This window comes from Lathyrus oleraceus, chromosome 6 (genome assembly GCF_024323335.1).
Source record: "Lathyrus oleraceus cultivar Zhongwan6 chromosome 6, CAAS_Psat_ZW6_1.0, whole genome shotgun sequence".
Taxonomy (NCBI): Eukaryota; Viridiplantae; Streptophyta; class Magnoliopsida; order Fabales; family Fabaceae; genus Lathyrus; species Lathyrus oleraceus.
In genome coordinates, this window is record NC_066584.1 from 335699512 (window position 1) to 335712002 (window position 12491).

Sequence of the window (12491 nt, forward strand, 5' to 3'; positions counted from 1 at the left end):
CGACGAAGCATTACCACCCTGAATCTTCCCAAGCTTCAGCCAACTCTCTATCCTTTCACCAGCCACCACTATGTCTGAAAAGTTGGTCACCGGACAACCAACCATTCTTTCGGCGAATGCCCCCTGCAGGGTCCCCATGAAGAGATCAGACATCTCTCTGTCAACAAGTGGAGGTGCACTCTGGCAGCCAATTCCCTCCATCTTTGAGCGTATTCTTTAAACCCCTCATTATTCTTCTGAGACATACCCTGCAGCTGGGTACGACTCGGAGCCATATCAGCATTGAACTGATACTGTTTAAAGAACGCGTCCCCAAGATCTTGCCAGTTCTTTATATCAGAGGACTTCAGCTTGGTGTACCACTCCAGTGAGCCTCCGGACAGACTGTCCTGGAAGAAGTACATCCACAGCTTTTGGTCCATGGTGTATGCAGAGATCTTTCGGACAAACGCCTGCAGATGAGTCTCGGGGCAGGAACTCCCATTGTACCTATCAAATGTGGGCGCTTTAAATTTCTGCGGGATCACAATCCCCTCCACTAGCCCCATATTTGACATGTTGACCACCCCAGGAGTGGCATAGCTCTCCAAAGCTCGGATCTTCTCAGCCAGCAGCTGAATCTCTTTATTCTGTGGTGGGGCACCGTATTGACCGAACGGTTCGTTGTGCATCGAGAACTGATCGGCTTCTCTATCTTCTTCTCTGTCATCATCGACCCCAAAGAAAGGCGGATCAGACTGTCCTTCAGATTTTGACCAGGTTGACCACCCGCAGCACCAAAACCTCCAGCATTGTTCACTATTCCCACTGTTGTTCTTTTACCACCGTCTCGAGAACCACCCAGCCCCTGGTTGGAGACACCATCCAGGTTGACACCACTATTTGCCGCTGAAGCCCGCTCGAGCTTCTCAACTTTATCAGCTAGAGCTTTCTGACCAACTGCAAAACCTTGCATGATGTTGATCAGCTCGTTCATCTTGTCTTTCAACTCGAGGATATCTGTGTTCGGGAGATCCATTAGTCTGGGAGTATTGCGGCGCGTGAAATATCTGTGAGGACGGGTTGAGTGCAAAGGTACAACTCTACGAGCACGAGCAATGATTCCTGAAACAATCAAGCACGTTATAACTGATACCTGCAAAATAAAACACAAGTTATTATGATCATGCGTGAATGCAGTGTTTATCCACATGAGGAACACTTTGTCTCTTGATCCTGGCTTCATCGAGACAAACAATAATCCGACAGCAATATTCTGACATTCCTCCTTCGATTTCATCATACAGACCAGAGATATATGATTTAGCAAAATACCGCCCAACCATGTGTGTGCTGTGTGAGTGCATACGGGAAAGCAAATAAAGCTTGAAGATCAACCACTGAATGAAAATAACCATCACATAGCAAAATGCACAATAAGTGCCATAGTCATACATCAAATCAGATACAAATCTCCAGAATCGGGAAAGAAATACAAGCAAAATGAATTCCGTCAACAAGCCTGATGGTAATCCACACAAATGATAAAGCTAGCCTGATGAGGGTCCCACAGAAGGCCCTATCTCATCGACCATCTTCGCGAACTCCGCGGCGAACCTGAGCTCGGTGTTCTCCTGCTGTAATCTCCCCACCTCTTTCTGGTGAATCTTCATTTGCCTGAAGTAATGAACTCGCTCAGCAATGTAATGATCCCTCTCGGCGATACAATGATCTCTCTCAGCGATGATCTTCACATTCTCTGTTTCCTTAACCTTCAGCTTGGCCTCCCACTCAGCAATAAGAACTCTGACTCGGTCATCCCTCTGATCTCTCACGAGAATTTGCCTCTTCTTCTGATCTTCAATGACCTTTGAAGCTCTAGCCAATCTCTCTTTGGTGATGTCGTGCTCCTTTGTTGAAGATGCCAAAGCCTGATTGACCTTCCCATAGTAGGCAGTATCCATCTCAAAGCGCTTTGCTTCCAGAGCATGTCGCTTGTCCTGATCTTCCATCTTCACTTTGATCTCCTGATTAGCCATCTGAACCCGTGCGACACTCATCTCCAATTCCGTTTTCTCCGCCAGCAACTGATCTCTCTCCCGCTTCATCTCCAGGAATTCTTCCATACTAACAGAAGAAGGAGACTCCTCAATCAACGGATACCAAGGATCAACCATAGGAAATGGTAGACAAGTGAGTTCCACTCTCTTACTGAGCCAGTCATCAAACGGAGGAAAAGACCTGTTATTGGCTCTGCCCCAAGAAAACTTGCCTTTCCTTTGAATACTGCGCCATGCATCAGATACCTGCTTCAACCTGGCCTGATTGCCCTCAACCGGGAAGTACAAAGTTTCCTGAACCTCACTCTTGAACGGAGGAAGCTCCATAGCGAATCCCATTTGTCTCTTAAGAAGTGTCGGGTTATAATTAATGCAACCCTGAACTCCCATCAGTGGCACATTGGGAAAACCCCCACAACTGCAGATGAAATCTTGTCCAACCCCACTACTGTGAGTCCAAGCTATGTCTTTGGCCCTCAAACCCATCAGCTTGGTCGCCCAATTGACATTTTGGCCAAGAAGAATAAAAGCACCCCTGGTAGGCAAATATCCCATAAACCACTTGTATAGCAACTGAGTGCAACATCGAATCAATCCCCCACGCCGCTTCTCGTTCCTATTGTGGACCGAGTAATAGACATCTCCGATCAGGGTGGGGATAGGATTCCTTTGAACAAACAAGCGGATAGCATTAATATCCACGAAGCCCTTCTGATTAGGAAACAAAATGATCCCATAAATGCCCGCAGCAATCACGGCACAAACTGTGTTCCAATTACCCAACTCAGCATTCTCCTTGGCCTTAGCTTCTAGGAAACTCAAATGAAAACCAGGCAACTTCCCCTTCTCTTTCAGACTCCCCTTAACCATCTCCGGACTCAAATAAAGAGCACGGGAAATCCCACCAATATCAGGCTCTTCCTTAGTAGCATAGAAAGGAACCTGATTCCTGATCTGAATGCCCAAGATATCAGCATAGTCCTCCATCAAAGGCCCCAATAAGTAATCTGGGAAGACGAAGCACCTCAAACCAGGATCATAGAACTGGAGGAGAGTATGAATGGTGCTCCTATCTCTGTCAGTGAGTCTGAAAACCATCTTCAGAATACCAGCATATGCCTCACGAAACATCCCCACATGGTCGGGTGTAATCAAAGCTATCATATCCTTCAGCACACTGATCTCTGGGTCAAAGAAGCTATAGGCAACATCGTCCTTCAAACCGGGCCTCCTCATGTCTAAGAAGTCTCTCGACCAGGATCTCAATCAAAAATGTCCCTGCATATGGATAAACATGTGTTAGATGCAGATAAATGCAGAATGTGATGATGCTGATGAATGAATGCAATGCATTGCCATCCTCCAAGTCATCTGAACATCTGTTGCACTGAAACCCTGATTTCTGAACTGATCACAACCATCTGCGGGAATATGTAACCACAAATCCAACTCAAGGGTTCCGAAATAAACGGAAGATACATCACCATCATCATCAAACAATCTCTGAACAGATACCCACAATCCTCTGAATCGGCCCGGGGAATCCTGAAATAAACGGATCCCCACTGATAAATAACACGGACAGCACTTCGGCGTCTCCGAAACAAAGGTCCATAAATCCGACTTATATATATGACTCTGATCAACGGAACCAATAGTCACCATCAAAGTCACCAACAGAACAATGCATCTGTAAGAATCATCCCTCCCCTCACAGGTAAATTCTAATCAGGTCATCCTAAGGCGGACAATAGTCTCGACAATCGGGCAGAGATACTCAATGGGTTTGCCCTTTCGGGTGTGCCATTGTAGCTCCCTTAAGATCGTCTAAACCAAAGATCCGGGAAATGATCGGTCACCAGAGTCAATAGCTCAAAAGAGGTAACCCAACCAAAGTGGAAAACCCCACTGAGGAAGAGCACTCTCAGATGAACCTCGTCCGGCTTGTGGTATGTCACGTCGCAACAGCATGCCCAACCGACATGTGAGGAACGTGAGACCACACTAATCCTAGGTGTATACTCGGGCCTAGGTTTTAGCCCCACTCAGAACACCCACCCCAAAACAGAGGAACCACCTGCACAGAGGACGGCAACATGATAGTATGATGCATGCAAATATTTATGCAAATATATACACAACAGAATAATAAATGCAATAAATAGAACACAAGCAACCTAAACTATCCTAGAACGCTAGGAGAGACTCGCTTAGGGAAAATGGACCAGCACAGGTCAACATCTTATGTCCCCAGCAGAGTCGCCAGCTCTCGCATCCGCGAAAAACAACCGGCAGGCTAAAACAAAAACAGACAGAGCCGCCACCGTGCGTTATTTATCCCAAAAGAGGGAAAGGAAACGCTCAGAGTAAACCTGGAAAAAGCATGGTCTCGCGACCAAAGAGATGGGATCGGGAGTCGGTTATGCGAAGGGAAGGTATTAGCACCTCTACGCATCCGTCGTACTCGACGGGATCCACGCTCTAAAAGATAGGAAAAGGTTGCTAAAACAAACATCACACACACAAACAACACAGGTGGAGAAAGAGAGGAGAGGGCTCGCTAGGATATCGCATCCTATGCCTACGTATCTCGTCTGGAACGAGAATCAGAGCTGCCGTAGTTCGGCTCATGCACGCCAAACAGAACACACACAAACACGGGCAAACATGGAACCCGAACGCTAATCGCTGGACTTACATCGGCTTCCGAACCAAACAAACACACTCAGGATACGGGCAGCCAATCGCTGGGCTTACATCCATATCCTGACACACAAGAGGGAACAAACAACAAGTTACTAAGGAGTCGGGAACTCGAGCCTAGCAACTGTCAAGCAAACACACACAAAAAAGAAAAAAGGTGCCCGGAGAGACCTCGCACGGTCTCCTGCCTACGTACCTCATCTGGTATGAGGATCAGGGCGACGTAGTTCCCCTGAACGGGAAAGAAATTCTAACCAGATACAAAGGGAGACACACTACTCGGGAGCTGGACTCGAGCCTAGATGTTATCATGCATCATTGCCCTATGTTATGGTTTCTATCTACTTGCACAACAGCAAGCTAATCCTAACCAGGAAAAAGCAAAGCATGCAAGCATCAACAAAACAAATCAAACATTCACAGTTAGCACACGCTATATCCAGACAAGGTGGGCTCAATCAAGGGTTAAGTTGCAAAAGCAACACAACTGTGTCAGATGATATTAGCTCTTAACCCTGACATTGAGAGTCAGGGTGAAGCCAGATGAAAGGTGAGTGAAGATTAGACTTCACAGCTCTTATCCCCGGCCAGGGAGAGCTTCAGATAAAGGAGTGTGGGTTCAGAAAGTAGGAACCCTTCTACACTCATGACTCTGACTCAACTGATCTTGGGTTAATGTCCCAATGCATCAACACAGTGGTGTGAGCAGAGGGACGACTCAACAAGAATAGCAGGGGATGGATTGCACATCCCTTGGGTTCTGCCAATTGCCTTAATCAAGGTCTTTTCCTGCTTGGGGACAAAGTTAAACAATCACAAACATCGCCTCTTAAGGAGGACTTCAGACAGTTGCCTGGCTAAATAACAAGCCAGGTCTTCCAGACTACATGGAGACAAGAGAGTCTACCTCAATTGGTTTATACAACCAAGCAGCAGCACAGCAAGTTCTCAAAGAACTATTAGCAACTAATGTACCTGAAATCAATCAAATACAATCAGTATACCAATCACAAAGTCAAAACAAACAGTACAAAAACCAACAGACAATGTGCAATCAAACAATGCAATGTGCAAAGCACAATCAACTCAAGTGAGCCAAGCACAAGCTCAAAGCAAGTGAGCCAAGCATCCTACAAAACACACAAGTTAGTTCATAACAATTAACAAAATTCAATCAACTTGAATTAACATCCTCAAAGCATTTGCTTCTTCAACCTTATGGAGGATGCAGTTCGTGATTTGGCGCTTTCAAGGTCTCAATTGCAAAAACCGATGATGCTTGATGATGTAGAAGTTGAATGAAGCATGTGTCTCAGCTCAATTATGCTCCAGATCGAAGAACTTTCAATTTGCCATGGATGAGTGAGGTCGCAACAGTCACGATTCTTTAACCTTAGCCACGATCTTGTTGCAAACAGTTCTCCACAAACACTTGTAGATGATGGATCAAGCAAGAATTCACACTATGGATGATTGCAATGAAAAATGATGAAAAAGTGTGAAAAGGTTTTGAGAAAATTGAGAGAATTGTGATGAAAAGTTTGTTAGATCTGAAAAGTGAATTGTGATTATGCATTTTCTGTTATGATTAATGTTTTATACCACATGCTAATCCAAGTGCTAATCACAATTAGCAAATTCAAGTGAAATTAGCAAATTCAAGTGAAATTAGCAAAGTGAGTTTTATGCATAATTGGCCAAAATGCCCTTTTCTAGATGCATCCAATGTAACAGTAGAAAACCAGTGCAAACAAGTCATATTGGATATTTGGAATGTGTTGGAATTGGTCTTGTATGGAAATCACATGTATTTTGGAAATTCACTATTTTTCCCACCAATTTTCAAATGGTTCACTTGAAAAATGACCTTTTTATGTGAAGATTTTTAATGAAATGTAATGATGCATCATGAAAGTACATGTCAAATGTGGTTTGCTCAAAAAAGATGTTAGACGGTGTGGCTAGTGATCGAGAGGGGGGGGGGGTGAATAGATCACCTCTTTGAGATTTAACGGATTTGAAATTTTATCAGAGTTTTCAAAGTTGGCGGAAAAATCAGTCCCGAATCGACTTACGTCTATTCTAAACCGCTACTAGAAAGCCGGACACACAAGTTTAATTGCTGGATTTTAATGAGAATGACAGAAATAATTCACACCAGAATTTTAACTAATTGAATACACTTATCATTAAAGTCTATTTCCAACGAATAAAATCTAGCTAACCGTTTTGTCAAACAGTTGGTGTGTATGTGATCGATGATAAACAGCAATGGAGTTTGATTAAAAGTTTTCTTGCCACTGCTGTCTTGCAACAGGAACAATCACCACACACTAACTGAAATTGCGAAAATAGTTTTAAAACGTAAAGAGGAGTAAGGTAAGAATACGATACGCAGAGATTTGGTAAGGAAGTTCCCCACGTCGTCCTCGCGTGTGGGTACGTCTCCCTCTCAATTTCAAATGAAATTGAGAACTTTGATTATCAATATTTGCCGAATCCGTTGATACAATGTTATGTTACAAAGACAGAATTCTAAACTCTAAGAACCTCTTCTTGTATGAACCTTCACTTGATCTGAGCACGATCAAGATTTTCCTGCACGAAATTGCAAACAATCCACCGGTTCCACGACCTGCTTGCGAAATCCCCCGATTTCCAAACGCAACGCTGCGGCTGAATATGTTCTGCAAACGTGACTCCCAAACCCTCCAGAACACTCCAGTTCTTGAAGGACAAACCAATAGGTTTTTCCTAGAAACCCCCTTCAATCTTCAACTCAGCTAGATCCTCGATCGTTCCACTGCAAACCACAGCTAGATCCTTGATCGTACCACTGAACGTTATCTCGATGCTTCTTTAATCCAAAGAACAAGAATGGTTATGTGTAAATGTTCTTGAAGAAAAGTGATTGAGAAGATGAAGAAGATGAAGTCTCTTTCAGGTTTCTAATTGCTCTCAAACAATTGCTCCAACACTGCTTTTGATCTTGTGTTCAATTGTTTTCCCTCAATGAATTCGTAAAATGCACTGCTGTCATAACCTGTCTTATATATGCTGCAAAACAGTTGCTTTTATAACATAAAACAGCATTATGTATTGATGCATAAGAGTGTGTATCGATGCATACTGTAAGATATGTGAATTTTTGGTGAAATTTATTAATCATGTATCGATGCATAATTCGTATGTATCGATGCATGTGATTATTTCACTAGTATGTATCGATGCCTAATGCGCATGTATTGATACACAGGCTGTTTCAATTGGTCATGTATCGATGCAGGGATCGTGTGGATCGATGCATAGAGTCTTTAGCCTTCCATGTATTGATGCATGACTCGTATGCATCGATGCATACTGAACAAAAAGGTTTTGTGATTTATCACATGCTGTATGTATCGATGCAGAGGCTTATGTATTGATGCATACTGACATAAAATGCATTTTAATTGTTATTTTAAGGGAAGTATCAATGTAGGTTTATGTGTACAGTTATGCAACAATAGAGTGGGATGAAAAACATAATGAAAACACAAATGTATCATGTAATGCAATGCACAACCAACATTTGGATGATGATCACACAATTTGCTATCATTAAAAATTAATTCAAGGTAAAGAATTCTCTCACAAACTCCCCCTTTTTGATGATGGCAAATTCTTGGCAAGATGTGTGATACTCCCCCTGAGTTTGTGCATATCTGCATTTTCTCCCCCTTTGTCAACATCAAAAAATGGAAGAACCAGATTTATCAAGGTAGCATAGTGTAGCAGGACATGGCAAAAAATGGATAACAGGCTATCAATCACAAAGAATGAAGCTTCAAAGTAAAGAATCATTCACAAAGAATGATGAATAAGGGCAATAACAATAGAGATAAACAGAAATAGAAAAGCATTTTAAAGATACGAACGAGTTTAAGAGTTACATAAGCTAAACCATATATTGTGCAACAAAATAAAACTTGAGCAATATGAAATGAAATGCAGTGAGATGAAATGATGGTTGGTTAATTTGGATTGTGGCCACCACAGGACTCCTCATCATGTCTGTCAGGATCTCTGTAGCTTGGCGGAGGCGGAGGAGGAGGCATTGTGTCTGGATTTTGGCCCATGAAGCAGTATTGCCTAAATCGGTTCTGAACTTCAATGCTTCTAAAGCTGTCCATAATACCAGGATTTTCACGGCAGTCGTCCATAAAGCCGGACATTTCGTTGTAGAAAACCTGATGCCATTTAACCAAGTCTTGGTGTCAAGCGTGTTGATTCTGATACATCCGTGTATGCTCATCATGCCAGTCCCGATGCTCGTTGTGCCATTCAGATTGTTGAACATGCCAGTACCGTGCTTCTTCATGGCGTTCTTTGTTGACAATATCCATCTGTTGAAGCATATGAGTGATGTCCGCATTTGGTGTTGAGGCTGAAGTACCACCGGAGAATGGAGGGGCTGTAGGTTCAGGTACATAGTTGGTAGGAGACCACCTTCGTGGCACCCAATCACCCCAACCAGCATTGGCCTCAGCTTGTGGTGCATCTGTTTCAGCCGCATCCTGCATTTCTTCATCAGGCTGATCTTCAGCAACATGGATGCGTTCCGAGGGCACGTCAAAGTTGTAAATTCTGGTTTTGGATTTTCTTTCGAAGAAATAGAAACATTTGCGGTCCTTGTCCCACCGATATCCCATATGCGATAGAGTGGCAGAGTCAAACTCTTGAGCAGCAGATGGAGATAGGAGAAGAACAATAGGTATTGCAACTTTCCAAAACTTAAGAATTTTCATTATTTGAGAGGCATAACCTAGAGCCACATTCTTGGAGCTGTCTCGCACGAAAAATAGACGTTTTACAAAGTAATTAGCCCAATTTAAGAGCACCTTATTTTGCAAAATGTAGAGAAGATGTATGTTGGGCCTGTCCAACCGCGAATGTCCACTGTTTGTTGGACGCAGAATATGTGTAATAATCCAGTGAAGAATACGCGGAGTTTGCTTGATCATACCAGACGTGACGTGGTCATCATCACTCAACGGTCTGTCTATCTTTAGGATAGATAGAGTAAAGTCCTTCATGTCAAATTCAGGATCAAAATGCAGGTCATGCCAGCACTTGAAAGCCATCGACGGAGGCGGCATTTGAAATACCGTTTCCCAATCAGAGGCTTCAAAGGTATATGTTCTGACTCCGATAGAACACCGGAACATATAGCCTCTACCAGTTTGTAAGCCAGCATAAAAGACCCGAATGAAATCCTCATGATAATCATCCTTTGTGGATAGAAACGACCCAAGTCTTTGTGCATGTAAGAGTTCAACCACTTCATTTAGGTGTAGGTGAATAGCATCTGTTTTATCAAAGACGTGAGGTTTCATGACTAACCTTGTCTTGAAGGATTCCTCAAATTCAGCAGCAACAGCAAGATGAAGTAGCTCTAGGGCATTTGAAGGAACGTCTGGTGGTTGCTGAGAGGTACCGGCTGTTTCCTTTCCCTTTCCTTTTCCTTTGGCTCTGGCTGGAATAGTGCGTGGAGGCATGGTGATGTGAGATTTAGGGTTTTAGAGAGAGAGTGAAGATGAGGAGGATTAGGGTTAGCCACTGGTTTTGGGGTTTTTGAGGGCAGATGATATGAAGTCTTGAGATAGGAAGTGATATGATTGGCTGATGTGTCGATGCATGAGAGAGAAAGAAATGCATTTAATTCAGATAGCATCAGTATGTATCGATGCAGATGGTCATGCGTCGATGCCAAATAATCACAATGGGCATGTGTATCGATACATGCGATGGATGCATCGATGCATCCTGAAGCAGTTTTTAAAAAATTTGAATTTCAGAATGTATGGATCGATGCTTGCTTCGTTTGTATCGATGCATACTGATGCTGAACTAGCTTTTAATGAATTTTAATGCAGTATGAATATGCATTATGCACTATGTCATGATGATTATGCTCAAGAGAGATTCAGAAGTCAGATTGTTAATGTGCACACAATATGGACAAGGAGTATATGCAATCAAATTTTATATCAACTAGAGTAAGAACATTTGTTCTAACATACACAATCACTTAGCAATAAGAAAATTGTAGAAAGGATTGATATTACCTCTGTTGGAGAACTCTTGTGATGGATAATTGACATCTAAAACAGCTCTTATCAACCATGGTGAGGCATAATATAATTAAGAGGTAACATGCTTATGACATCAATTGAGAAAGATCTAAGATTCCCAATTCGCGACGAATGTTGAAGAAAGGTTCCGTTGCCAACGGTTTAGTGAAAATATCAGCAAGCTGATTTTTGGAATCAACGTGCTCAAAGACAACGTCTTCTTTTTCAACATGATCACGAAGGAAATGATGTCTAATCTCTATGTGTTTAGTGCGTGAGTGTAAAACAGGGTTTTTAGTAAGGTTTATGGCACTAGTGTTGTCACATTTGATAGGAATACGTTTGAGTTGAATGTTGAAGTCTTGTAGTTGCTGTTTCAGCCATAAAATCTGAGCGCAACAACTACCGGCTGCAACGTATTCTGCCTCTACAGTTGACAAAGCCACAGAAACTTGCTTTTTGCTATGCCAACTGACCAAGGAGTTTGAAAACAGGTGACATGTACCACTTGTGCTTTTCCTATCTGATTTGCAACCAGCAAAATCAGAATCGGAGTACCCTACTAAGCTACAATCACTTCCTTTGGAATACCAAAGCCCATATTTAGGTGTTCCGTGAAGATATCTAAATATGCGCTTCACCGCTTTTAGGTGTGATTCCTTAGGATTTGATTGATAGCGTGCACACATACAAACACTAAACATGATGTCAGGTCTAGAAGCAGAAAGATACAAGAGAGATCCTATCATACCTCTGAACCTTTTGACATCTACACACTTACCGTGCTCATCCTTATCTAGATTTCCGTTGGTAGGCATTGGGGTGTCGATTGATTTTGAGTCATTCATTCCAAAGCGCTTGAGTAGTTCTCTGCAGTATTTTGTTTGACATACTGCTGTACCCTCATCAAGTTGCTTTATTTGCAGTCCTAAGAAGTAGTTCAGCTCCCCCATTATACTCATCTCAAATTCACCCTGCATAACCTTAGAAAATTCTTCGACCAAGTGTATGTTAGTTGAACCAAATATAATATCGTCGACATAAACTTGAACTAAAAGAATGTGCTTCCCTTTGTGTTTAATAAAGAGAGTATTGTCCACTTTACCTCTTGAATATCCATGATCAATCAGGAATTTGCTAAGCCTTTCATACCAAACCCGAGGGGCTTGTTTAAGACCATACAAAGCTCGTTTTAATTTGTAAACATGATCTGGATTTTCAGCATTTTCAAAACCAGGAGGTTGTGAAACATATACTTCTTCATTTATGACACCATTGAGAAAGGCACTCTTTACGTCCATTTGGTAAAGCTTAAAATCCTTAGAACACGCATAGGCAAGCAAAAGACGTATAGCTTCAAGGCGAGCAACTGGAGCATAAGTTTCCTCATAGTCTATGCCCTCCTCTTGGTTATACCCTTGTGCTACTAAACGTGCCTTGTTCCTAGTAATCACTCCGTTTTCATCAAGCTTGTTCCTAAAAACCCACTTAGTGCCTATGATATGATGATCTCGCGGACGAGGGACAAGTTCCCAAACGTCATTTCTTTTAAATTGATTAAGCTCTTCTTGCATGGACATTAGCCAAAATTCATCAATCAAGGCCTCTTTGGCATTCTTAGGTTCTACTTGTGAAA